The sequence below is a fragment of the Uranotaenia lowii genome, chromosome 2 (assembly GCF_029784155.1).
Source record: "Uranotaenia lowii strain MFRU-FL chromosome 2, ASM2978415v1, whole genome shotgun sequence".
NCBI lineage: Eukaryota > Metazoa > Arthropoda > Insecta > Diptera > Culicidae > Uranotaenia > Uranotaenia lowii.
This window is the reverse complement of record NC_073692.1, coordinates 127,241,514-127,265,998: the sequence shown is the minus strand read 5'-3', so window position 1 is coordinate 127,265,998 and position 24,485 is coordinate 127,241,514. Positions and strand designations below refer to the sequence as shown.

The 24,485-nt window shown below is 35.6% G+C and overlaps 1 protein-coding gene across 2 annotated transcripts in view; it reads right to left on the bottom strand.

The window, feature by feature from the left end:
- LOC129749433 (uncharacterized) overlaps nt 1–21,061 on the bottom strand; it is a 121,499-nt gene extending 100,438 nt beyond the window's left edge. For both annotated transcript variants that reach the window (XM_055744409.1, XM_055744410.1), the window contains exon 1: nt 20,652–21,061. The gene's annotated coding sequence lies outside the window, so the exon portion shown is untranslated. The remainder of the gene's footprint in view (nt 1–20,651) is intronic.
- Between the last annotated feature and the right edge of the window lie 3,424 nt (nt 21,062–24,485).

Here is a 24,485-nt window from a genome sequence, read left to right as displayed (position 1 = left end):
AACTGACAAAAATGACAAAAACGACAAATATGACTAAGGTGATAAAAATGACAAAAATGAGAATAATGACAAAATGACAAAAATTACAAAAATTACAAAAATGACAAAAATGACAAAAATGACAAAGATGACAAAGATGACAAAAATGACAAAAATGACAAAAATGACAAAAATGGCAAAAATGACAGACAGACAGATATACAATTAAAACTTCATATGGTATTTTACTCTTTGTTACTTACGCATATTTTTGCAATAATATTATTTTTCAAAATTTTTCTCTGAATTGCTACTGAAATTTACTGCAATTATTGTGGTTACACACAAACTTCGACACATTATTTTTGCAATAACATCTTTTTTCCGAATTTGTAGAAAAAGTCATTGGTCCTTTTCTACTCTAGAGATAAATCTACAATGGCCACATTACTTGTTCATTTTTAAAGTAAAAATTTAGGAAATTTATTAATAAATTTAAATTTCAACCTTCAATTCGAATTCTTGTTTGAAAAATCAGAAGGCTAATATGAACGTTATTTCGATTCACGCTCGGTTTCAAAAGAAAAAAAAAACAGATTCTCATCTGCCATTCCACAAACATATTTTTGGAAATTCCTGCGGGAGTCGTCATTTCTAATAACGCTGTTGTAAATTCCTTAATCCAAAAACAATCTCTCTTTGCCATCAAGCAGCAGAACCTTTGGATGTGACTTCCGGATAGGCCATGGCGGGATTCAGTGCTGACTGAATGCTACATTCAAATTCCCGGGCTACGGGCTTCTTATCCCGTGAGAGCAATAGTTAGCAGCAACCGAGAGTGGGTGGAGGAATCACGGGATGACATTGTTGGGGCAATTTATTACTGGTAAATATCCGTGGGCCATTTTTTTTATTAGATAAATTCTTGGCTTTGGCGGAGCTTGCTCAAACGTGATGTTGGACCGAAAAGACGAGCGACGATATTCGCGTAGCTTGGCCATTTTGTGGTTTTATCTTGCACGGAAATGAGATAAAACCAGCCACGCTGAGCTGTGCTGGTAGCGTCTTTTGAGTGCTCTTCGTTTCCGGTGTCATCAATCTGTTGAGACAACACCCAAGTATAATGAAAAATCAAGCGAAGTAAGTCAACGCTGCCTGGAAGTCTCGTTGGGTAAGTAAATGGTTTGTTATTTTTTGTTCTGAATAAGTTATTCTGCTTTTGACGTGTTTGATAATTTTTTTCATCGAAAAACAACAAATCAATCAGAATTTGCAGAATCAATTTAAAATAAATTTTTTATTGCTTCGAATGAAATAGAGAACTGAAGTTTGTTGCTGAAATTATAAACACACATTCAAAATTAAAACAAAAAAGTTGTTTATTTTATTTGGCACACTGGATCATTATTTGTGTCCTACCCAATACAGTAAGTTATTTTATGAATATTTCGCACTTTTCCTCGAATATGACTCATAAGCTTCTGCACAATTGCATTACCCACCATTTTCACCACTTTTAGCCAATCTTTTTTAAATTTTCCGATGTCATCACCTGATATTATGTATTTTCGTAGCTTTGCTTTGGTCAAAGTCCAAAAGTCTCGATTGGCCGTGTATCGGTGCAATTTGGCGGATTCAAGTTTTTTTGTTCAAAACAGACGTTTTGGTTTTTGTACCACCCTAGTGTGTCTTAGTCGTAATGACATGATGCCAAATCCGAAATGCATAAACGAGCTCTTAAAAACAAAATAATTATCGAAAAAACAAGAAACACGAAACCCATCGGGGTCTGTTGGGATCTTGAAAGTTTCGTTCAAAAACTTGACCCTTATAATAAGTCGTCAATATATTATTGAAACTATTTTGTGAAAATCAATGTACCTAGAACTATTAGAATGTTCATATCCTAAAAACAATTCATGGTCAGAGACTTGGCAGTTGACTTAAATTTTAACTGAATATAAAGAATGTTTCATTTTATGATATTACTAACTCTATATGCCTTAATTAAAACTGAAATCTATTTTTTAAGTTGAATCCACCAAGGATACAACATGAACCATACAATTATTCTTGTAAATAAATATTTGAAGAAACAAAATCCGATTTAATACACTTAACAGTGGATGGTAGCCTTTCTTACAGCCTGTAAATTATATTTGGATACATATGACTCAAAATAATCAACAAATGATAGAATTAAGAATTCTGAACTATGATTAAAGAATTTCGAACACAGTAAATCCAAAATCGATTTAAAAATTAAATTGGGTTTAAAAAAATTGACAAAATTGACAAAATTGAAAAAATAGAAAAAATTGACAAAATTGACAAAATTGACAAAATTGACAAAATTGGCAAAATTGACAAAATAGACAAAATTGACAAAATTGACAAAATTGACAAAATTGACAAAATTGACAAAATTGACAAAATTGACAAAATTGACAAAATTGACAAAATTGACAAAATTGACAAAATTGACAAAATTGACAAAATTGACAAAATTGACAAAATTGACAAAATTGACAAAATTGACAAAATTGACAAAATTGACAAAATTGACAAAATTGACAAAATTGACAAAATTGACAAAATTGACAAAATTGACAAAATTGACAAAATTGACAAAATTGACAAAATTGACAAAATTGACAAAATTGACAAAATTGACAAAATTGACGAAATTGAAAAAAAATTGAAAAAAATTGATAAAATTGACAAAATTGACAAAATTGACAAAATTGACAAAATTGACAAAATTGACAAAATTGACAAAATTGACAAAATTGACAAAATTGACAAAATTGACAAAATTGACAAAATTGACAAAATTGACAAAATTGACAAAATTGACAAAATTGACAAAATTGACAAAATTGACAAAATTGACAAAATTGACAAAATTGACAAAATTGACAAAATTGACAAAATTGACAAAATTGACAAAATTGACAAAATTGACAAAATTGACAAAATTGACAAAATTGACAAAATTGACAAAATTGACAAAATTGACAAAATTGACAAAATTGACAAAATTGACAAAATTGACAAAATTGACAAAATTGACAAAATTGACAAAATTGACAAAATTGACAAAATTGACAAAATTGACAAAATTGACAAAATTGACAAAATTGACAAAATTTACAAAATTTACAAAATTGACAAAATTGACAAAATTGACAAAATTGACAAAATTGACAAAATTGACAAAATTGACAAAATTGACAAAATTGACAAAATTGACAAAATTGACAAAATTGACAAAATTGACAAAATTGACAAAATTGACAAAATTGACAAACTTGACAAAATTGACAAAATTGACAAAATTGACAAAATTGACAAAATTTACAAAATTGACAAAATTGACAAAATTGACAAAATTGACAAAATTGACAAAATTGACAAAATTGACAAAATTGACAAAATTGACAAAATTGACAAAATTGACAAAATTGACAAAATTGACAAAATTGACAAAATTGACAAAATTGACAAAATTGACAAAATTGACAAAATTGACAAAATTGACAAAATTGACAAAATTGACAAAATTGACAAAATTGACAAAATTGACAAAATTGACAAAATTGACGAAATTGAAAAAAAATTGAAAAAAATTGATAAAATTGACAAAATTGACAAAATTGACAAAATTGACAAAATTGACAAAATTGACAAAATTGACAAAATTGACAAAATTGACAAAATTGACAAAATTGACAAAATTGACAAAATTGACAAAATTGACAAAATTGACAAAATTGACAAAATTGACAAAATTGACAAAATTGACAAAATTGACAAAATTGACAAAATTGACAAAATTGACAAAATTGACAAAATTGACAAAATTGACAAAATTGACAAAATTGACAAAATTGACAAAATTGACAAAATTGACAAAATTGACAAAATTGACAAAATTGACAAAATTGACAAAATTGACAAAATTGACAAAATTGACAAAATTGACAAAATTGACAAAATTGACAAAATTGACAAAATTGACAAAATTGACAAAATTGACAAAATTGACAAAATTGACAAAATTGACAAAATTGACAAAATTGACAAAATTTACAAAATTTACAAAATTGACAAAATTGACAAAATTGACAAAATTGACAAAATTGACAAAATTGACAAAATTGACAAAATTGACAAAATTGACAAAATTGACAAAATTGACAAAATTGACAAAATTGACAAAATTGACAAAATTGACAAAATTGACAAACTTGACAAAATTGACAAAATTGACAAAATTGACAAAATTGACAAAATTTACAAAATTGACAAAATTGACAAAATTGACAAAATTGACAAAATTGACAAAATTGACAAAATTGACAAAATTGACAAAATTGACAAAATTGACAAAATTGACAAAATTGACAAAATTGACAAAATTGACAAAATTGACAAAATTGACAAAATTGACAAAATGGACAAAATTGACAAAATTGACAAAATTGACAAAATTGACAAAATTGACAAAATTGACCAAATTGACAATAATGGCAAAATTGACAAAATTGACAAAATTGTAAAAATTCACAAAATTGACAAAATTGACAAAATTGACAAAATTGACAAAATTGACAAAATTGACAAAATTGACAAAATTGACAAAATTGACAAAATTGACAAAATTGACAAAATTGACAAAATTGACAAAATTGACAAAATTGACAAAATTGACAAAATTGACAAAATTGACAAAATTGACAAAATTGACAAAATTGACAAAATTGACAAAATTGACAAAATTGACAAAATTGACAAAATTGACAAAATTGACAAAATTGACAAAACTGACAAAATTGACAAAATTGACAAAATTGACAAAATTGACAAAATTGACAAAATTGACAAAATTGACAAAATTGACAAAATTGACAAAATTGACAAAATTGACAAAATTGACAAAATTGACAAAATTGACAAAATTGACAAAATTGAAAAAATTGACAAAATTGAAAAAATTGACAAAATTGACAAAATTGACAAAATTGACAAAATCGACAAAATTGACAAAATTGACAAAATTGACAAAATTGACAAAATTGACAAAATTGACAAAATTGACAAAATTGACAAAATTGACAAAATTGACAAAATTGACAAAATTGACAAAATCGACAAAATTGACAAAATTGACAAAATTGACAAAATTGACAAAATTGACAAAATTGACAAAATTGACAAAATTGACAAAATTGACAAAATTGACAAAATTGACAAAATTGACAAAATTGACAAAATTGACAAAATTGATAAAATTGACAAAATTGACAAAATTGACAAAATTGATAAAATTGACAAAATTGACAAAATTGACAAAATTGACAAAATTGACAAAATTGACAAAATTGACAAAATTGACAAAATTGACAAAATTGACAAAATTGACAAAATTGACAAAATTGACAAAATTGACAAAATTGACAAAATTGACAAAATTGACGAAATTGAAAAAAAATTGAAAAAAATTGATAAAATTGACAAAATTGACAAAATTGACAAAATTGACAAAATTGACAAAATTGACAAAATTGACAAAATTGACAAAATTGACAAAATTGACAAAATTGACAAAATTGACAAAATTGACAAAATTGACAAAATTGACAAAATTGACAAAATTGACAAAATTGACAAAATTGACAAAATTGACAAAATTGACAAAATTGACAAAATTGACAAAATTGACAAAATTGACAAAATTGACAAAATTGACAAAATTGACAAAATTGACAAAATTGACAAAATTGACAAAATTGACAAAATTGACAAAATTGACAAAATTGACAAAATTGACAAAATTGACAAAATTGACAAAATTGACAAAATTGACAAAATTGACAAAATTGACAAAATTGACAAAATTGACAAAATTGACAAAATTGACAAAATTGACAAAATTTACAAAATTGACAAAATTGACAAAATTGACAAAATTGACAAAATTGACAAAATTGACAAAATTGACAAAATTTAAAAATTGACAAAAGTGACAAAATTGACAAAATTTACAAAGTCGATAAAATTTACAAAATTGAAAAAATTGACAAAATTGACAAAACTGACCTTATCGTGAATTTTGTCAATTTTGTCATTTTGGCAATTTTGTCAATTTTGTCAATTTTGTCGATTTTGTCAATTTTTACAATTTTTACAATTTCGTCAATTTTGTCAATTTTGTCAGTTTTGTCAATTTTGGCAATTTTGTCAATTTTGGCAATTTTGTCAATTTTGTCAATTTTGTCAATTTTGTCAATTTTGTCAATTTTGTCAATTTTGTCAATTTTGTCAATTTTGTCAATTTTGTCAATTTTGTCAATTTTGTCAATTTTGTCAATTTTGTCAATTTTGTCAATTTTGTCAATTTTGTCAATTTTGTCAATTTTGTCAATTTTGTCAATTTTGTCAATTTTGTCAATTTTGTCAATTTTGTCAATTTTGTCAATTTTGTCAATTTTGTCAATTTTGTCAATTTTGTCAATTTTGTCAATTTTGTCAATTTTGTCAATTTTGTCAATTTTGTCAATTTTGTCAATTTTGTCAATTTTGTCAATTTTATCAATTTAGTAAATTTAGTCAAATTTGTCAATTTTGTCAATTTTGTCATTGTTGTCAATTTTATCAGTTTTGTGAATTTTGTCAATTTTGTCATTTTTATCAATTTTTTCGATATTGTCACTTATCTCAATTTTAACAATGTTGTTAATTTTGTCATTGTTGTCAATTTTGTCAATTTTGTCAATTGTCTCAATTTTGTCAATTTTGTCAATTTTGTCAATTTTGTCATCAAATGTATATCTTAGACTCATTATTAATAATCATTCAAATCAAATCAAATCCTACGTTTTTAAGCTACAACACCTTTCTCTCATTCTTTTCAGAATGTGGAAATGATTTTTAAGGATTTTAAATCCCTTTGTAGGCAGGCATTATGCCTCATTAAGATATTAAATTTTTTTTCTTATTTTTGGAATTGATGCTATATTTATGAGAAAATTTCTATGTCGATAGCCTTCTTCTCATATTAAATATATTGCATTAATATTTTAAACATTTTCATTTTTGTCATGTATATGATATGAAATCTGTGATATAAAGGCTAGTCAAACATTAATGTCAATGGTTCACCCGAGCGATTGATTACATTTTACTATTACTTTCGTCCTTCTGCAACTAAAATACACTCTGGCTTCGAACACGCTTTTCGAGAATGACTTTTTGTATGGGTTCCGATCAGAGAAACGACGCAGAAACAAATTTTTGATAATTCATTTTCTCATTTATAGAACAACAAAGATGAATACTTTCGTGCTGTGGTTCATTCAACTTCCTTAGTAATGCAATTCAAATCTTTCACAGTGGGAGGACCCTTGACAACCAAACCCGGCTGGAACAAGCGAATGCGTAAGTCCTGCTCACTCAATCAGCGTTGGGTTCCAAGTCGGTTTATCACGTGACGTTTACGCTAAAACTCATAACTCATTTTAATTCGACCCAAACGGCGAAAATCACGTAGCCTATGGGTTTACGTGATTTCCTGCAATTAATTAACCGGGAACGAGAGCTTTTTTCCAGCCACTTGGGTGTGGAAATGGGAGTTCATTTTCATTTCGCTGCAACTTTTCCTGTTTCGGAGGACGGATTCCGGAATGTGGCTCGGCGCTTCGGAGCTTCAAACATGGCCGAGAATCCGCTGTCGACACGTTTTCTGTCTTTGGTTTTTCTCTTGGTTCCGTTTCGGTCCTCTGTACTCAGTCAGCATCAGCCAGCACCCAGTTAGGATTTCTCCTGTTCGTGGCTGAAAAGACACTGCCAGGAAGACGATGATGAATGTAAAGGAATGTTCTAATTAAGTTTCCGGTTGGCATCTTATTTCCCGTGAAAATTGTCGACATTTGCGGGACATCGGATGATGAGAAAATCGAAATGTCTCGCGAGTTTTTTTTCTCCTCGTTGTCGGTTTTCCACCGGATATTAGTTCGCTGCGGAAAACATAATTTTTATCAACCCAGATGAAGTCCGACTGTGGATTGAGCAGAAGTTTTCACTGGGAAGACCCGCAATGTATGTTATTTGATCTTGTGGAGATGCTGAACAAATAATGGGATTAGTACAGACTAATGCGGAAACTCTTTCCAATAACGATACTCACATAAAATGTAATGAAGTATTGAATCGTTTCTGAGAAAAGTTTCAAGGTTATTATGAGATATGATATAATGAACAAGCTGAGTTGTTTTCGTAAAGTCAGAAAACAGAAAATGTGACTTGAGATTGAACACTAAAATTGAATTGCATATTGCCTACAGTTGAGGAGAACATACTTGAAGAAATGCACAGATGTATCAGTAGATTGAGTCGATTTGGGGTCATTTTTGAATTTCTCAAACCCAGGAGTCTATGTATTAACACACCTACCGCCGCCGTTTGCCACAATGGCTGATAAATAAAAATATCTTATCAGTTAGGATGTAGTCACTGTAAAAAAATAAATGAATAAATTAACGCTAAGAAAAATAGACATGAAAGATGTTTTTTCAAATATAGCTGTTTACACTATAATCTATATCTATATATATAAAAATGAATTTCTGTCTGTCTGTCTGTCTGTCTGTCTGTTCCCTATAGACTCGAAAACTACTGAACCGATTTGCATAAAATTTGACAGGGTGGGGTATTGGAGGCAGGGGAAGGTTCCTATTATGGTTTGAGACCCCTCCCTCTCTCATGAAGGAGGGGACGGGCCTTCGAAACAAAAGACAATTTTTTGCATAACTCGAGAACCAATCAAGCAAATGGTATCAAATTTGGCAAGGGGTTGTATTTGGGCACGAGGAATATTTCTACAAATATTAGTACCCCTTCCTCTTTTCAGTGGGGAGAAAAGAAGGGGGGAGGGGGGCTCTCTTACAATTTTTCACATAACTCGAGAACTAATCAAGAAATTGGAACCAAATTTGGCATGGGAGATTATTAGAACATGAGAAATGTTTCTATGGTCATTATGGACCCCTTCCTTTTTCAGTGGGGATACTAGAAGACAGGGGGGGGGACTTCAATATATTTTTATTGCATAACTTGAGAACCATTCGAGCAAATGGAACCAAATTTGGGTTGGAGGAGTATTTGGATACGAGAAAGGTTTCAATGAATATTTGATACACTCTTCTCCTTTTTGTTTAGAGATAGAAAGGGGGGAGGGGGCTCCTTTATATTTTCCAGCATAATTAGAAAACTTATAAATCAAATGGATCAAAATTTGGCATGGGAAGGTATTTGAATACGGGAAATATTTTAATGATATTTTGAGAACCCTCGGTTCTTCCTGTGAGGAAATTTTACAACACATTTTAATCATACAATTTTTTACATCATTCGAGAATTTATCTAGCAAATGGAACAAAATTTCACTTGGTAGGGTATTTGAGAAGTTACGAAGAATGTTTCTTTGAATCTTTGGTACTACTGCCTCCTTCCAGTGGATGATAGGAAGGAGAGAAGAGGGCTCCGTTACAATTTTCCGCATAACTCGAGAACTAATCGAGCAAATGGAAACAAATTTGGTTATATGCTTATTCGAGACTCCTTTTTTCAATTGATGGTCAAGTTAGGGAAGAAGGGAGCTCACATCAAATTATTTTGCATAAACCAAGAACTTATCAAACAAAGGAACTAAATGTGAAATGAGAAATCTTTTGGGTACGAGAAATGGTTCTATGATTACTTGATAAACCTTTTTTTTCAGTGAGTGCATAGGAAATGGAGAGGGGGTCCAATACAATTCTCTTGGTATAGAAGTAATCATGCAAAAAAATCAAATCTGACATGGGAAGGTATTTGAGTACAAGACATGTTGCTATGGAATTTTACAGATCCTTCTGTCTTGCAGTGTGGAGAGGGGAGGGACATAGAAGATTCCACATAAGTGTGGATGTGATACTTATAACATATCAACCAATAGAACCAAATTTATTATGAGAGTTTTTGAATACGAAAAAATGGGATCCCTATCTCCATCCTGCATTTGCGGATGGAAAGAGGAAAGGGAGGCTTCCATACAAGTTTTGACGTAGAATTACGTCTTACGGCAACACTATAGGGGGGCAAATTGAAATTCGCGAACGGATCTCGCGTCACGAAAAACGCCTCTTTCAGAGACATCCTTTCCAGATAACATTTTGTATCGGCTGTGTGTTGGTACACCAATACCAATGAAGTTCGTATTTGATTTGAACTTGGAAATTTATAAATATAGCTGCGGAGCGGTAGTCGAGCTTCAGTCATTTTGAAAATTTCTGAGATGCTTGTCTTCCGTGTCTGCAGTCTCGGCTTCAGCTGCCGCTTCCCCAGTCAGCACCAATCAACCAAGAATGAGGCCGCAGCAAAACAACAATAGATGGTGGAAAAAAAGCTTCAGTTAGTTGATTGACGCAGTCTGAGGTCAAGCAACGAAAAAAGTGGCTGACATGGCTACAATAGCTGCTGCTGTTTCTTCTGAGCCAGTTTGTCCACCCAACCCTAATCTTTAACAGTTCTTCTCAAAACTTTAGTTTAACTGAAATTGAGAGTATTAATTCAAAACAATCTCTTGGCATTCTGTGATATTTTTTTTGCACAGAACCTATTCCACACTAGGCTATTTAAGTTGGTGAGGTTGGTCTCTTTTTTTTCAACAGATTAGCTTTTCAGATGTATCAGTCATGTTTTTCGTTTATGTTATGATTTTCATTTTTGTCTCTTATGTCATGGTAGTCAATTTTTACGATTCCCTGCACATTGTACTTAGAAAGTTCAGTAGATCAAAGCTCTTTATGGACCAATTAGTGGCCCTTAAAAGCACCCAGTATCAGAAAGCCGACATACCAAAACGCTGGATGTTTAAGAGCATTCATTCCTTAATCCGTAGTGGTAAAAAATCTGTAAACTCTGCTTCCTTACTGCTGGTTTTCTTCACATCACGAACAAACGCCGTCGCTTACTGCGACCACACGATATGACGTTCCAGTTCCAAAAAAAACTCGCGCGAAGGAGCTGCTGGCTTTTTATAACCTTCCAGCTTGTCCAACACTGTGGTAATTTTCATCGTGTTGGACAAGCTGGAAGGTTATAAAAAGCCAGCAGCTACTTCGCGCAAGCTTTATTTGGTATTGGAGCGTCAAATCGTGTGGTCGCAGTAAGCGACGGCGTTTGCTCGTGATGTGAAGAAAACCAGCAGCAGAGTTTAGGGGTGTTTACCACAACGGAAAGTTGAATTGATACTCTCAATTATCCAACGTTTTAATCTTTTGGCTTCCTGATATTAATGCCGTATTCGTTTTCATCTGGTGGCCAACCGGTTGTGCACCAACTTCATGTAAAAAAAACGCTTTGACAGCACTTGGTGCACAACCGGTGGACCACCAGGATGAAAACGAATATGGCATAAATGATACTAACTGTTTGTTCCTTAAAAGAGTCTTAATCAAATTAATAATTTCTTTGAATGTTAAAAAAACAAGGGGTTATGCGAAAAACCTGTTATGCAGGATATTTTTTTTTTTTGATTTCTTGATTTTTCCCTGTACCGTGTAAACTTGGAACATTTCAGATTGTTCGATCGGATTTAAAAGGGGACAAAACAAAAATGGGAAAACAAAAATTACACGACCGAACAAAATTTCAAATTAAAATGAAGAATATGATAGTGAACGGCCTCTTGGGCCACCAAAAAAAAATATTGAAGCTAGGTACTTTAAGGGTTTGAGCGATCAGCATAGAATTGAGCTGTCACAAAAATCTAGTAAAGTATTCGTAATTCTACGATCACAGTTGTGTAATATACAACCTCTTCCAACTTTTTGGCATAAACCGAGCTTTTATGATACCTACAAAAAAACATAATTCGAATAGTTTCTACAAATTTCATTTGTTTTTGGAAGGTGTTGCAACGCACACCGGGTTAGCTAGTACCTATATAAAAATGAATTTCTGTCTGTCTGTCTTTCTGTCTGTTCCCTATAGACTCAGAAACTACTGAACCGATTTACGTGAAACTTGGCTGGTGGGGATATTGGAGGCAGGGGAAGGTTCCTATTATGGTTTGGGACCCCTCCCTCTAACAGGAAGGGGGGAGAGGGGCCTCCCAAACAAAAAGACAATTTTTGTCATAATTCGAGAACCAATCAAGTAAATGGTATCAAATTTGGCATGGGGTGGTATTTGGGAACGGAGAATATTTCAATGAATATAAGGTACCCCTCCCTCCTCTCAGTGGGATGATAGGAAGGGGGAAGGGGGGCTACCTTACAGTTTTTTATATAACTCGAAAACTAATCAAGATATTGGAACCAAATTTGGCATGGGAAGGTATTTTGATACGAGTAATATTTCAATGATTATTTTAGACTCCTCCCTCTTTGGAGTTGAAAGGGGGTGGGGGCCTCTTTCATATTTTTTACATAACTCAAAAACTAATAAACGAGATGGAACCAAATTTGGCATGGGAATGTATTTATATACGAAAAATATTTCTATGATTATTTGAGACCCCTCCCTCTTTCCAGTCAGGGGATGAATAACGCGACAACGTTAAAATCCTAGAAAAAAGAATTAAAAGAAAATCCTTCTTTCCAGTAGGGAGATATAAAGGGGGGAGGGGCCCTTTTTTAATTTTTTTCATAACTCAAAAGCGAAACAAGCAAATGGAACCGAATTTTGCATGGGCGGATATTTGGGAACGTGACAGATTCTAATGATTGTTTGAGACGCCTTCCTTCTTTCAGTGAGGAGAAAGGAAGAGGGAGAGAATTTTCATAAAATTTTTATTGCATAACTTAAGAAAGACAACAGCAAATGGAACCAAATTTGGCATGGAACTACATTTGGGTACGAGAAATGCTTCTATGATTATTTAGTATCCCTCACTCCTTCGAAAAGGTGGATGAAAAGGGGGAGAAGAGGTCTCCCTTACAATTTTCAGTATAACTGGTGAGCTGATCGAGCAAATTAAACCAAATTTGGCATGTGAGGGTATTTGGATACGAAAAATGTTTCTATTATAAATTGAAGCCCCACTTTTTTCAGCGGAAAGATATAAGGGGGAAAGGGGGGCTTCCATTCAATTTTTTTGCATAACTCGAGAATTAATAGAGTAAATGAAATAAAATTTGGTATCAAAAAGTATTTGAGTACAAAAAATACTTTTGTGAATATTAGGTTCTCACCCCTCCATTCAATGGGGAGAACGGAAGGGGGGATGGTGGTAAGTTTAAGCATAACTCAAGAATTTACAACGCAAATAAAACCAAATTTGGCATGGGATGGTAGTTCAATTCGAGTATTTTTTTTATGTTAAACAGTTTCTTTCTTGCAGTGGGATGATAGAATTTGGAATAAGGGAAGGGAAGAGGAAAGCTTACATTTATCTTTTTTTTACAACAAAATCCGAGAAATGGGCAAAACTTAACATGGAAAATCATTTTTGGATGATTCTATGATTATCTGACACACCATCCTCCTTCCAGTGAGTAGGTACATGGGAGGAGGGAGTTGAGCCCAATACAATTTTGTTAGCATAAGTTCTCAATTTATGCTAACGAAGCCAACAAATATAGCATGGAAAGGTATTTGGCTACGAGTTATTTTTCTACGATTGTTGTAGATCCTTACGCTTTAAAGTGTAGAGAGGAGATGAAATTTTGTTATAAAGCTTAAAAATTTATGAACAAATGGCACTATATTTGATATGAGAGGATTTTAGAGCTCGAAAAAAATGTGTATGATTATTCAAGACCACGACCTCCATTCAGCAAGGGGTGAAGAGAAGGACAGGGGGCTCTCTTATCAGATTTTTAGCATAAATCCAGAACATATAAAGCAAAATTTACCTTATTTTATAAGTTAGATTGTTTGCGTACGATTAATTTGAGACCCTCCTTTTTCAAGGCGACGCTTAAACAAACAGATTGAAATTATCAGATCTTTAACACAAATTTATAGATCAAGATTCAGAAAATAAGTTTAAAACATCTTTGTGTTACAATTCGAAACCCCTGCTGCACCTCGCATTTTATAGCGGTTGCTTATGAATTATATTATAACTTGATAAAAAATAATGCCAACAAGACAAAAATTTGAATAATTTCTGAAAATATCATTTGTTTTTGAAAGGTGTAGCAAAGCACACCGGGTCAGCTAGTACACTATAAAAATCGATCATATTGTTAGTAACATTTCAATGTTATATTTCGTCGATTAACCCTCATCCACCCTTGAGTGACAATATGACACTATTCAAAGTTTTGCGGCTTGTATCTTTATTTTCGCTCATCAAAATGAAAATAAAATCTTCAGGAGCCTTCAATGAATTCATGAAATTTATAATTTGCCAGCATTACTTTTTATGGACTGTTGATGCTCAGTTAAAAAAAACTCCCAAATCAGACTCCTCGTTAAAAATCGCTGTGTCTCTCTTGTTTCTCAACCGACTTTTACAAAATATATAGTTTTAGAAACCTCGTTATGTAACTCTTATATATATTCCAGACAATGTTCAGTAACAATACTCCAGTTTTCCGTTATTTTTTTTTATAATTCATTTATTTGAAACGGCTCGGGACCTTTTAGTTTTAAGGAGCCAAAATCAGTTTATCAGTTTTTTTTACAAAAGCTGCCTTAATCTACATAACATTATTGTTTTAAGAAAAAGGAATAAATAAAAGGTTTATAGACGAAGATCGATAGCTTTTAGAAAAAGATAAATTTCAGACATATAGTCAAAGTCCATCGCAGCTAACACATCTCTTAATGGAACGTGGATTTGCTTTCCTCGGTCCCGTAGGGAACATTCTAAGCTTGCTCTAGCAGCAGAATGGACTTCACATGACCAAACAATATACTCGATGTCATGGTAACCTTGTTTACAAACACCTAAATTGCTGCTAGCCAGATTAACTCTGTAGAGTAACGCATCCAAAGCACAGTGGTTGGACATGAGACGAGAAAATGTTTTAATAAAATCTCGGCTCAAGTCCAATTTTCTGAACCATGGCGTAAGACTAACCTTGGGGATGATTAAGTAGAGTCACCGACCCAACTCATCTTCATTCCATTACCGTTGCCAGTTGATGAGCGAGTTTCTCCGGACTAAGAAGTAAAATTCATCAAAGGCGATTTGACGCTGATAAATATCGCCTTCAATCGCACCCTCCTTTGCTAGCGAGTCGTCCTTCTCATTACCCGTTATCGAGCAATGTGAAGGGACCCAAACAAAGGAGATCTGGAAGCAGCGTCTTGATAAAGCACTCAAAATTTCCCATGTCTTCTGAAGGAAGAACGGTGAGTACTTACCTTTCATTGAGCGAATAGCTTCGATAGAGCTGAGACTATCCGTCACTATGTAATAGTGTTCAACGGATCGCGAGGTAACACAATTCAAAGCCCAGTAAATAGCCGCTAATTCTGCTATGTACACTGAACACGGAGACTGAAGGCTAAAAGAGGTGCTGGAAAGTTTGTTGAACACTCCAAATCCGGTGAACTCATCTATTAGGGATCCATCAGTAAAGTACATTTTATCAGCATTGACGTGTCCATATTTTGCATCGAATATCCTAGGAACAATAAAAGGGCGGTGTTGTTCTGGTATCCCCCGGATTTCATGCTGCATGGACAAATCAAATTGCACAGATGAAATTGTCGTAGTCAGGGTGACAAACACGAATAGCAGAATACGACGAAGGATTTACCTGCATAGACATGAATTCATTATTTACAGTCATATATCTTGTTTGAAGATTTTGCTCAAGTAGCCGTTCGAAATTAGAAATCACCAAAGGGTTCATGACCTCGCACCTGATGAGGAACCGAAGAGATAATAAATAAAACCGATCGTTCAGTGGGAGTGCGCCCGCCAAAACCTCGAGACTCATATTATGCGTCGAGGGCATACAACCCAAAGCTATTCGAAGACATCGATATTGAATACGCTCGAGTTTAATAAGATGTGTTTTGGCAGCTGATTGGAAACAGAAACTGCCATACTCCATCACTGAAAGAATCGTTGTTCGATAAAGTTTTAAAAGGTCCTCTGGATGGGCTCCCCACCAGGTGCCGGTAATTGAACGAAAAAAATTAATTCTTTGCTGGCATTTTCCTTTCAGATACTCAATGTGAGTTCGCCAGGTGCACTTGGAATCAAACTAAACCCCAAGATACTTAAAACACCTTGATTGAGTGATTGTTCTTCCTAGGAGTTGGAGCTGAGGTTGAGCTGGTCTATGGTTTTTAGAGAAAACCACCATCTCCGTTTTCTCTGGAGAGAACTCTATACCAAGCCCAAAAGCCCAGGATGATAATCTGTCCAAAGTGTCTTGTAAAGGCCTGTGCAGATGTGACTCAGAAACTCCTGTGAAGGACACTACGCCATCATCTGCAAAGTGTCTTAGAGTGTCTTCAGAGATACAACTGTCGATGTCACTTACGTAAAGGTTGTACAAAAGTGGACTCAAACATGAACCCTGCGGAAGACCCATGTAAGAGGTCCTTCTAATTGCAATATCTCTGTGAGCAAAGTTCAGATGTTTCTCACAAAGCAAGCTGTATAAGATGTTGTTCAATAGAGGAGGTAGACCTCGGGAGTGCAATTTGTCTAACAAAATCTCTATTGAGACTGCATCAAAAACTCCCTTTATGTCTAGAAACACTGAAGCCCTTTGCTCACGTTTTGCATACACTCAGAAAAAAACTCTTATGTAGGCTAGAAGATTCTTTTATGAAGTGGCGCCTTAAGAAAAATCATTGAAATTCATAACATTGTCTTATGACGCGAATGAATTCTTCGAATGAACACCTTCTTCAATGAGCGGTTGTAGCTTTTCTTAAGAGGATCTTATGGAAACAGGAAATCTCACGTATCACAATAAAATCAAGATTTTCTATGTTTTCATTTTATTTTCTGGGTAATTTGTATGGAACAATATCACGTCACCATCAGCAGTATATCAACCCTTAATTCTAGCGAAGATTTTCGCCGCATTTGGTGCTTTGAACTTTTTCCGGTCATTAGGCTGAAAAGTAAACAAAAAAAATGCATTTTTGTTGACAATATATTTGACATTTTCAAGTAGAACTTCATCTGAAACTTATTATTAAATAGATCACAATCACATTTCGCTTAAACAAAACATTAACTTCATGGGGAGTCCTTTGTTAGACAATGAAAAAAATGATGGAACGAATGAATAAGTTAAATATTTTTTCGCAAGGCCAATTCTTCTATTTTTTAGTAGATATTCTTATGAAAACTGAAAGAATTACATAAGACTCTTATGAATCTTAATATTGCACTCTTAAAAGCGGTTCATAAGACGCATCTTATGGAAATTATAATCAGAATTCGCCTGAGTGTAGGCCATTTGTATGTCTGAAGACAACAAACCAAGACAATCGTTTGTTCCTTTACCCCGGCGAAACCCAAATTGAGTATCTGAAAGGAGACCATTTGCTTCTACCCACTTAACCAATCGAAACAAAATCGTTTTCTCCATCAATTTCCGAATGCAAGACAACATCGCTATTGGGCGGTATGAGTTGAAATCTGACGCAGGTTTTCCGGGTTTTTGGATGGCAACAACTCTCACTTGCTTCCAATCTTCCGGGACAATGTTATGTTCCAAGTATTGATTAAATAAATTCAACAAGCGAAATTTGGCAGCATCCGGAAGGTTATTCAACAAATTTAATTTTATTTTATCAACTCCCGGAGCTGAATTGTTACAAGAGAGGAGAGCAAGTGAGTATTCGACCATCGAAAAGTTGCGATCAAGATCACACCTAACTCCTGGCAGTTCCCGTATAATGTTTTTCACAAAATGACGCCAGCACGCGCGTTTTTTCCCCTTGATCATCGGCATAAAGTTTGGAACATTGACTATCCCACCATGGGTTGGGAGGCCTTTGATGAATATTTGAATTTGGGATGGGTTTTGTTTGCGTGCGTACAGCACTGTCCCTAATCATTCGAGAAAGGAAGTGATATTCCTCCAACGGAGGTAAACTATCCGCAGAACCGATGGTTAAAACAATAGCGTCCGAATATTTTTTCCAGTCGATGTGTCTTGTTAGGTCATATGGTATGTTCGAAGGATTTGACGTGCTGACCCCATTCGTGATTGTAATTTCGATAGGCAAGTGATCACTACCATTTGGATTAAGGATTACCTTCCACTGACAATCAAATGATAGTGAAGTCTTGCAGGAGGTTGAGGTATCCGTGTTTTTTCACCCGTGTTCAAAATCGTTAAATTGAAACTGTCGAAAATGTCATAAATAAAAGAAGAACGACTATCGTCAATTTGTTCCCCCCAGACAGTTCCATGTGAATTGAAGTCACCCAGGATCAATCTTGGCTCAGGAATCACTGAGCAAAGGTCCTCTAGGTGACATCGACCCACTGCAACTCTCTGAGGTCAGTACAAACTGACAACACCTATGTCCTTTCCCCTTATGTTAATATGACATGCAACAGCTTCAATCCCTCCACATGAAGGAAGTTGGATTCTATAAAAAAAAGAGGCACTTTTTGATCCCCAAAAGCACCCCTCCGTATCCATCGTTGCGATCTAAACGAACAATGTTATAATCGTGGAATGAGATATTAACTAGATTCAGAAGTAAGACAAGTTTCGGACAATGCAAATATATCGCAATTTGTTTTGCGAAGGAGAAAGTTGAATGAATTCAATTTTGGAATAAGACTACGACAGTTCCACTGTAAGACAGTGATATCTCCGACTTCTCGTGCCAAATTAGCCATCGAGAGAGACAAACACTGAAAGGAGGGGCCAAGTTTGCAACATTTGCTTTAAAAGTGCCTTTTCTATTGGAAGCATAGCCGAAACAATGCTTCTAACGGATTCAGAGACATTAAAGATTGAGACAAATTTATTTAAAATGTCTGAAGTTTTGAACATCCCTGATTGTGAAGATAGTTCAGATGAAGGTAAATTCGGGTTTGGGATTGTTGATGAACCCGCAACTGTAGGATCGTTTAACGCTGAACTGGGCCTGCGGATAACAGAAGGGACTTTTTTGTCTTTCTCCGTAATTATCGATTTTTTACCTACGTTCGATGAGGGCTTCACAGATGGCACTTTTCTTCTTATTTTGGAGGAAGTAACCTTTGTTCGCTTTCTTGTGTTCCCTTTTATGACGATCTGTCTCCCTTCACTGCTGTATCTTTCTCCCCTTCATCAACTGACAGAACACTGAAGACATTTTCAGATTGGAGTTGGGTCGGTGGTGAAGCGCCCTTTTGTATAGCGGCATATGAACGTTTGGAGCGTTCTACTAAAGAGCACCTCTCTTTATCCCAACGACTCTGGAATGCCACGCATGAGGAAATATCATGGGGAGCATCTCCACAATAGATACATTTCTGCTCTGCTGCTGAGCATGTCGTCTCCCCATGATTCTCCCCGCAACGAGAGCAGCGCGGCTTATTGCAGCAATAAGCCGCAGCGTGATCCATTTTGCAGCAATTCTCGCAGTTCATTGGGCGAGGCACGAAGAGTCGTACCGGTAGTCTTAGCATCCCGTCAATCAAAACGTGTTGTGGGAGCGCAGTACCTTCGAAGGTAACTCGAAATGAGCCAGACGGAGATTACTTCTTTTCGTTGTTCATTAAGGTGCAGGTCGTGAGCTGTCGGCAATCCAATATTTTGACAGACGGCAAACCAAGGTTTTTAAATACGCCGACTCCATTTTTCTTAACGTACTCTTCCGAAAGACTCATTTCAGTTATGGCTCCTTCAATCTCCACGTTTCGAGACGGGATATACGCCGTATACTCCAAAGTGAAATGCTGGCTAGCAACAATTTCGTTGGCTGCCTTAAGGTTAGACACGACAACTCGCAGTTTGTTCGGTCTAACCTTGGTGATGCTGGATACGGAAGACCATCTGGCCAGATTTTTCGTTATATGGACAACATCGAGACGTTTTCCACCTTGTTTGGGCCGTAAAAAAACAACCCACGGACCAGCAAAATTTGAATCAACTGGGTAAACTTTTACGCGAGGACTCTTTTGAGCCGAATTAGTTGCCATTTTATGCTTTCTAGGAACGATTCGGGTGCCAGAGCTGTTTCCAGCAACATTCCGGGTACCAAAATCATCTTCCAAAGTAATCCGATCACCAACACTATTCCACGAAATACCCCGAGAACTTGAACTATTTCCTGAAATAGACTGGGCACAATAATTATTTTCTAAAATAATCTTGGTACCAGAACTAATTCCAGAAACATCTCGGGCACCCGAATCATAACTATTTTGAGTATCAGAAGGAACAATTCTGCCATTTGGAATTATGTTTCAAGATGGCAACTTAGGGTCCGACAGATGCTCAACATCCATGGAAACTATACCAGTTTTATTAACTTTTCTAATTGGTTCAGACTCCTCGCCTTCCTCCATTCCTTTGATACGGAAGTTTAAAAATTCGCGTATGAAAGAAACGGTGAAGCATTATTATGCCTGAATATAGAGGAAAAATTAGAATGTAGATGAAGAAGAAGAATAAAAATAAAACAATACTGATACTAAACACAACTAATTAAATCAAATGATTTTTTTTCTTCAAAATTTATTTTTGACCCACCGTATCTTCGTCCAACGATGTGCCTTTGTCTGCCACCTTGTGTTTCACGACCGCCTTTGTTCGTTCGTGTAGGCTGATGATAACAATAGCCGATGATCTCAAAGATGACTGCGATGCTGGTGATGTCGAATGGCGATAACGTGGATGTCGAATTCGAACGCATTGACCACTTGATGCTCAAAAAAAAACTGTCCGACAGGTGGAATATCCTGTGTCGATCCCCAAAAGAGGCACTGTTGGCTTATGTGCAACTAGTCCTGTCGTGGTTCGTTGTTACTCGATGACGATGAACAACCTCGGATCCATACGGTAACTCGGCACGACGGTATAAAGTACCCGGATACAACGGCCAATAAAAAAAACGAACCGATAACACACTACACTGTTTTGCGACACGCTGATAGAAAACACGTCCGAGCTAAACGAGTGCTGCGAGACTAATGCAGTTTTCCGTTATTGAAAGTCTAATAAAAAATCCGTACAACATGCTTCGGATAAAGACTGAAGATCAGCTTCGAAATGCTCCAGAGAAATTTCACTCAGTGTCCAAGTAAGCAGTAACAAGAAGCTGCACACAAGATTTATTTTTTTTTCCAAAAATGACCTTTGACAAAAAAAAATGACAATTTTTAATGACCTTTTTTTTTGACAACCAAAAAAAAGTAATTAAAAATTTTTTCAACCATATCTCAGAATTTTTAATTCAACCACCATACCAAAAGATAGGAATAATTTTAATGTTACAATAAATTTATGCTGTATTCCCAATCTAAACCTTCATCCGGTGATCAATTCCGTCAATTTGAAGTGAATTTCTCTGATTAGCTTGACGGCTTCATCGCATCGTGCCGATGTTATTCTTCCAGCTCGCAAATGGGCCAGATGTATCAATAAGAAATCGACACGAATTCTATAAGGATTCCGGTGAAAGATGCAAACGAATGAAGCTTGAAATGTAAAGCTTTTCATCCTCGGATAGCTCAGATGTTTTGTATAGTTGATTTTTTTTCTTCGTCTCCCTGTCTCCACCCACTTCCTTTTCACAACAGCACAGTGAATTTTTCCCGGTTCAGATTTTCTGACTACCGGAAAAAGGTACACAAAAGTGAATGGCAAAAGTGAACTCCCAGAGCCGGGATAAATTATGCAACCCTGCTAGCTAGCTGCTCGGCACTGCATTTGGAATTTCAAATTCCTCAACCCGGGGACGGTCGATGGCTCGTCGGAAAGAAGGGAGAGAGAGAGAGAGCAGAAGACGTTTGTCGGAAACCAGATGGTTCAGACAATCCAAACAGCGAAATCGGAAAGACATTTTATTCTTTCATCTTCCTTTTAGATATTCCCAGCAGAAACATCTGCTCCAGCCAAGAGGAATGATCTCCTTGAACACCACTCTATAAATGAAATGTTACAGGGAAACTTCAATTTCTGATATTTTGTTGTTGGTGCGAGCTGTCTGCTGAATAAATTGATAGAATTTAAATTTATCTATGTATCTCTTAGTATGTCTTTGAAGGAGTGAAGAGTCTAGTGTCAAGTTGCGTACACAACACATCTGGTGTCCTCTATAATTTGATAGATGAAATAAAGTCTTTTCGTCCTAAACCTAGTGGAGACCTCAGTAGATCTTCTGTAAATGTTATTAAAATATAATAATTCCAAACTGTTCTTCATTTTTCAAACTGTAAATGATTTCTTGGTTTTATTTGATATTGAGTGAGGTATTCTACAGAGGCGTAAGAACCGCCAAAACTGACAGTCCGTCCATTGGAATATCAGACAACATTTTTCAACATCAATGGATTTTTAAAATCTTATGTTTACAGATCATCATACGACTACACAGAACAGCTAGACAGTTTCCGCTTCCATTTACGGAGGATGTTATGGCCTTTAAACGTAACATATAAAACATCAAACGTAACGTAAAGCAAGATCCATCGAGTTTTTGGAAGTTTATGAACAGCCGCCACCTCAAAATACGGTTCTATTTTCTGTATCGTCTCATGGACGCACTTTGAGTAGCATCAGGGAATCAGCTCGTTTATGTTCTGAATTCTTCAGAAGCGTTTATAGCTCGTTAAATCTTGATTGCGCTGATACCTATTCTGGAACTCTGCCGAACTATGACGTCAGGCTCCTACGACCTCTACTCCCCGATCAGAAAGTGCTAAACGTTCTCAGTACGCTCGATCCATCGAAAGGTCAAGGTCAGGAATTCCATCGTAATTGGTTTCGAGATTAGCTGATCTTCTTGCAACACAGCTTTGTTTATTTTTCAACCGATCGATCTCAGAAGGTGTTTTTCCTAGCCATTGGAAAATCGCTTCTATATCTCCGATTCATAAGTCTAGCAACGCGCATCGTGTGAAGAACTATCGCCCTATTTCAATGCTTTGTTGTTTTTCAAAAGTGCTCGAAGTTTTGATGTACGAAAGGCTCTATTCAGCAGCTACTTGCTCCGATACTTGCCGAGGTCCAGCACAAGTTTATCCGGAAGAGATCAACGTTGACCAACTTGTGCTATGCCAGTGAACTGTAGGCTGCAGCTAATATAAAGCTGCAAGTGAACTCAATATACTTCGATGATCACGCTGGAGAAAATTAAACGCTATGGTTTCCCTGAATGTGTAAGCAAATGGTTGCACTCTTAACTGCTTAATTGGCAAGGCTTCGTAAATATCCGTATAATTCACTCCACCATGTTTAATATGCCGTCTGGTGTTCCGCAAGGTAGTCACTCAAGAGTGGACTGTGCTGCACTTCAAGAAGACATTTACAGATTTCTCGCATGGTGTGGAGAACGCTTCTACCCAGTAAACATGAATCGGCAGAGAGGTAACTCAAATCGCCAGAGGGATCGTAACGATCTCTCTGGCGATTTTGCATCATCACATCGTTAGAGAGGAACACACCATACGCGTGCCTTGGGTGAGTGCCACGAATTAAGCTAAGACACGCCCTCCAGAGAAACACACGAACACAATCCGAATCGTGTTTGTATGTTTCCCTTCGAGACGCGTGTTCGCCTGCCTGAGAAGTCGACAGCTACGATTGAAAGCACACACGGGACACGGGGAAAAAATGCGACCACACCGTACGAGTGTACGATCCAAACTGATTTCGCATGTACGCATTCGTATTTGTTGCCTCTAGGTATCTCGGCAGGACAAACCGAATATTTGCGTTCTTGGAGTGTCGCCGAAGTTAACCGATTTATTCTAAGTTCGGTGACTCAACTCTCAATTTTTTACATGCTCTGTCGATTTCTGAGAGGACGCGCTTACTGGGTATTGCTCTTTTGGTGGCACTCCACTGGAGAGGGTTATCACCATCCCGGTAAATTTGAATCGGCAGAGAGGTAACTCAAATCGCCAGAGGGATCGTAACGATCTCTCTGGCGATTTTGCATCATCACATCGTTAGAGAGGAACACACCATACGCGTGCCTTGAGTGAGTGCCACGAATTAAGCCACGAAGACACGCCCTCCAGAGAAACACACGAACACAATCCGAATCGTGTTTGTATGTTTCCCTCCGAGACGCGTGTTCGCCTGCCTGAGAAGTCGACTGCTACGATTGAAAGCACACACGGGACACGGGGACAAAATGCGACCACACCGTACGAGTGTACGATTCAAACTGATTTCGCATGTACGCATTCGTATTTGTTGCCTCTAGGTATCTCGGCAGGACAAACCGAATGAAAATATTTGCGTTCTTGGAGTGTCGCCGAAGTTAACCGTTTTATTCTAAGTTCGGTGACTCAACTCTCAATTTTTTGCATGCTCTGTCGATTTCTGAGAGGACGCGCTTACTGGGATGAAGAATCT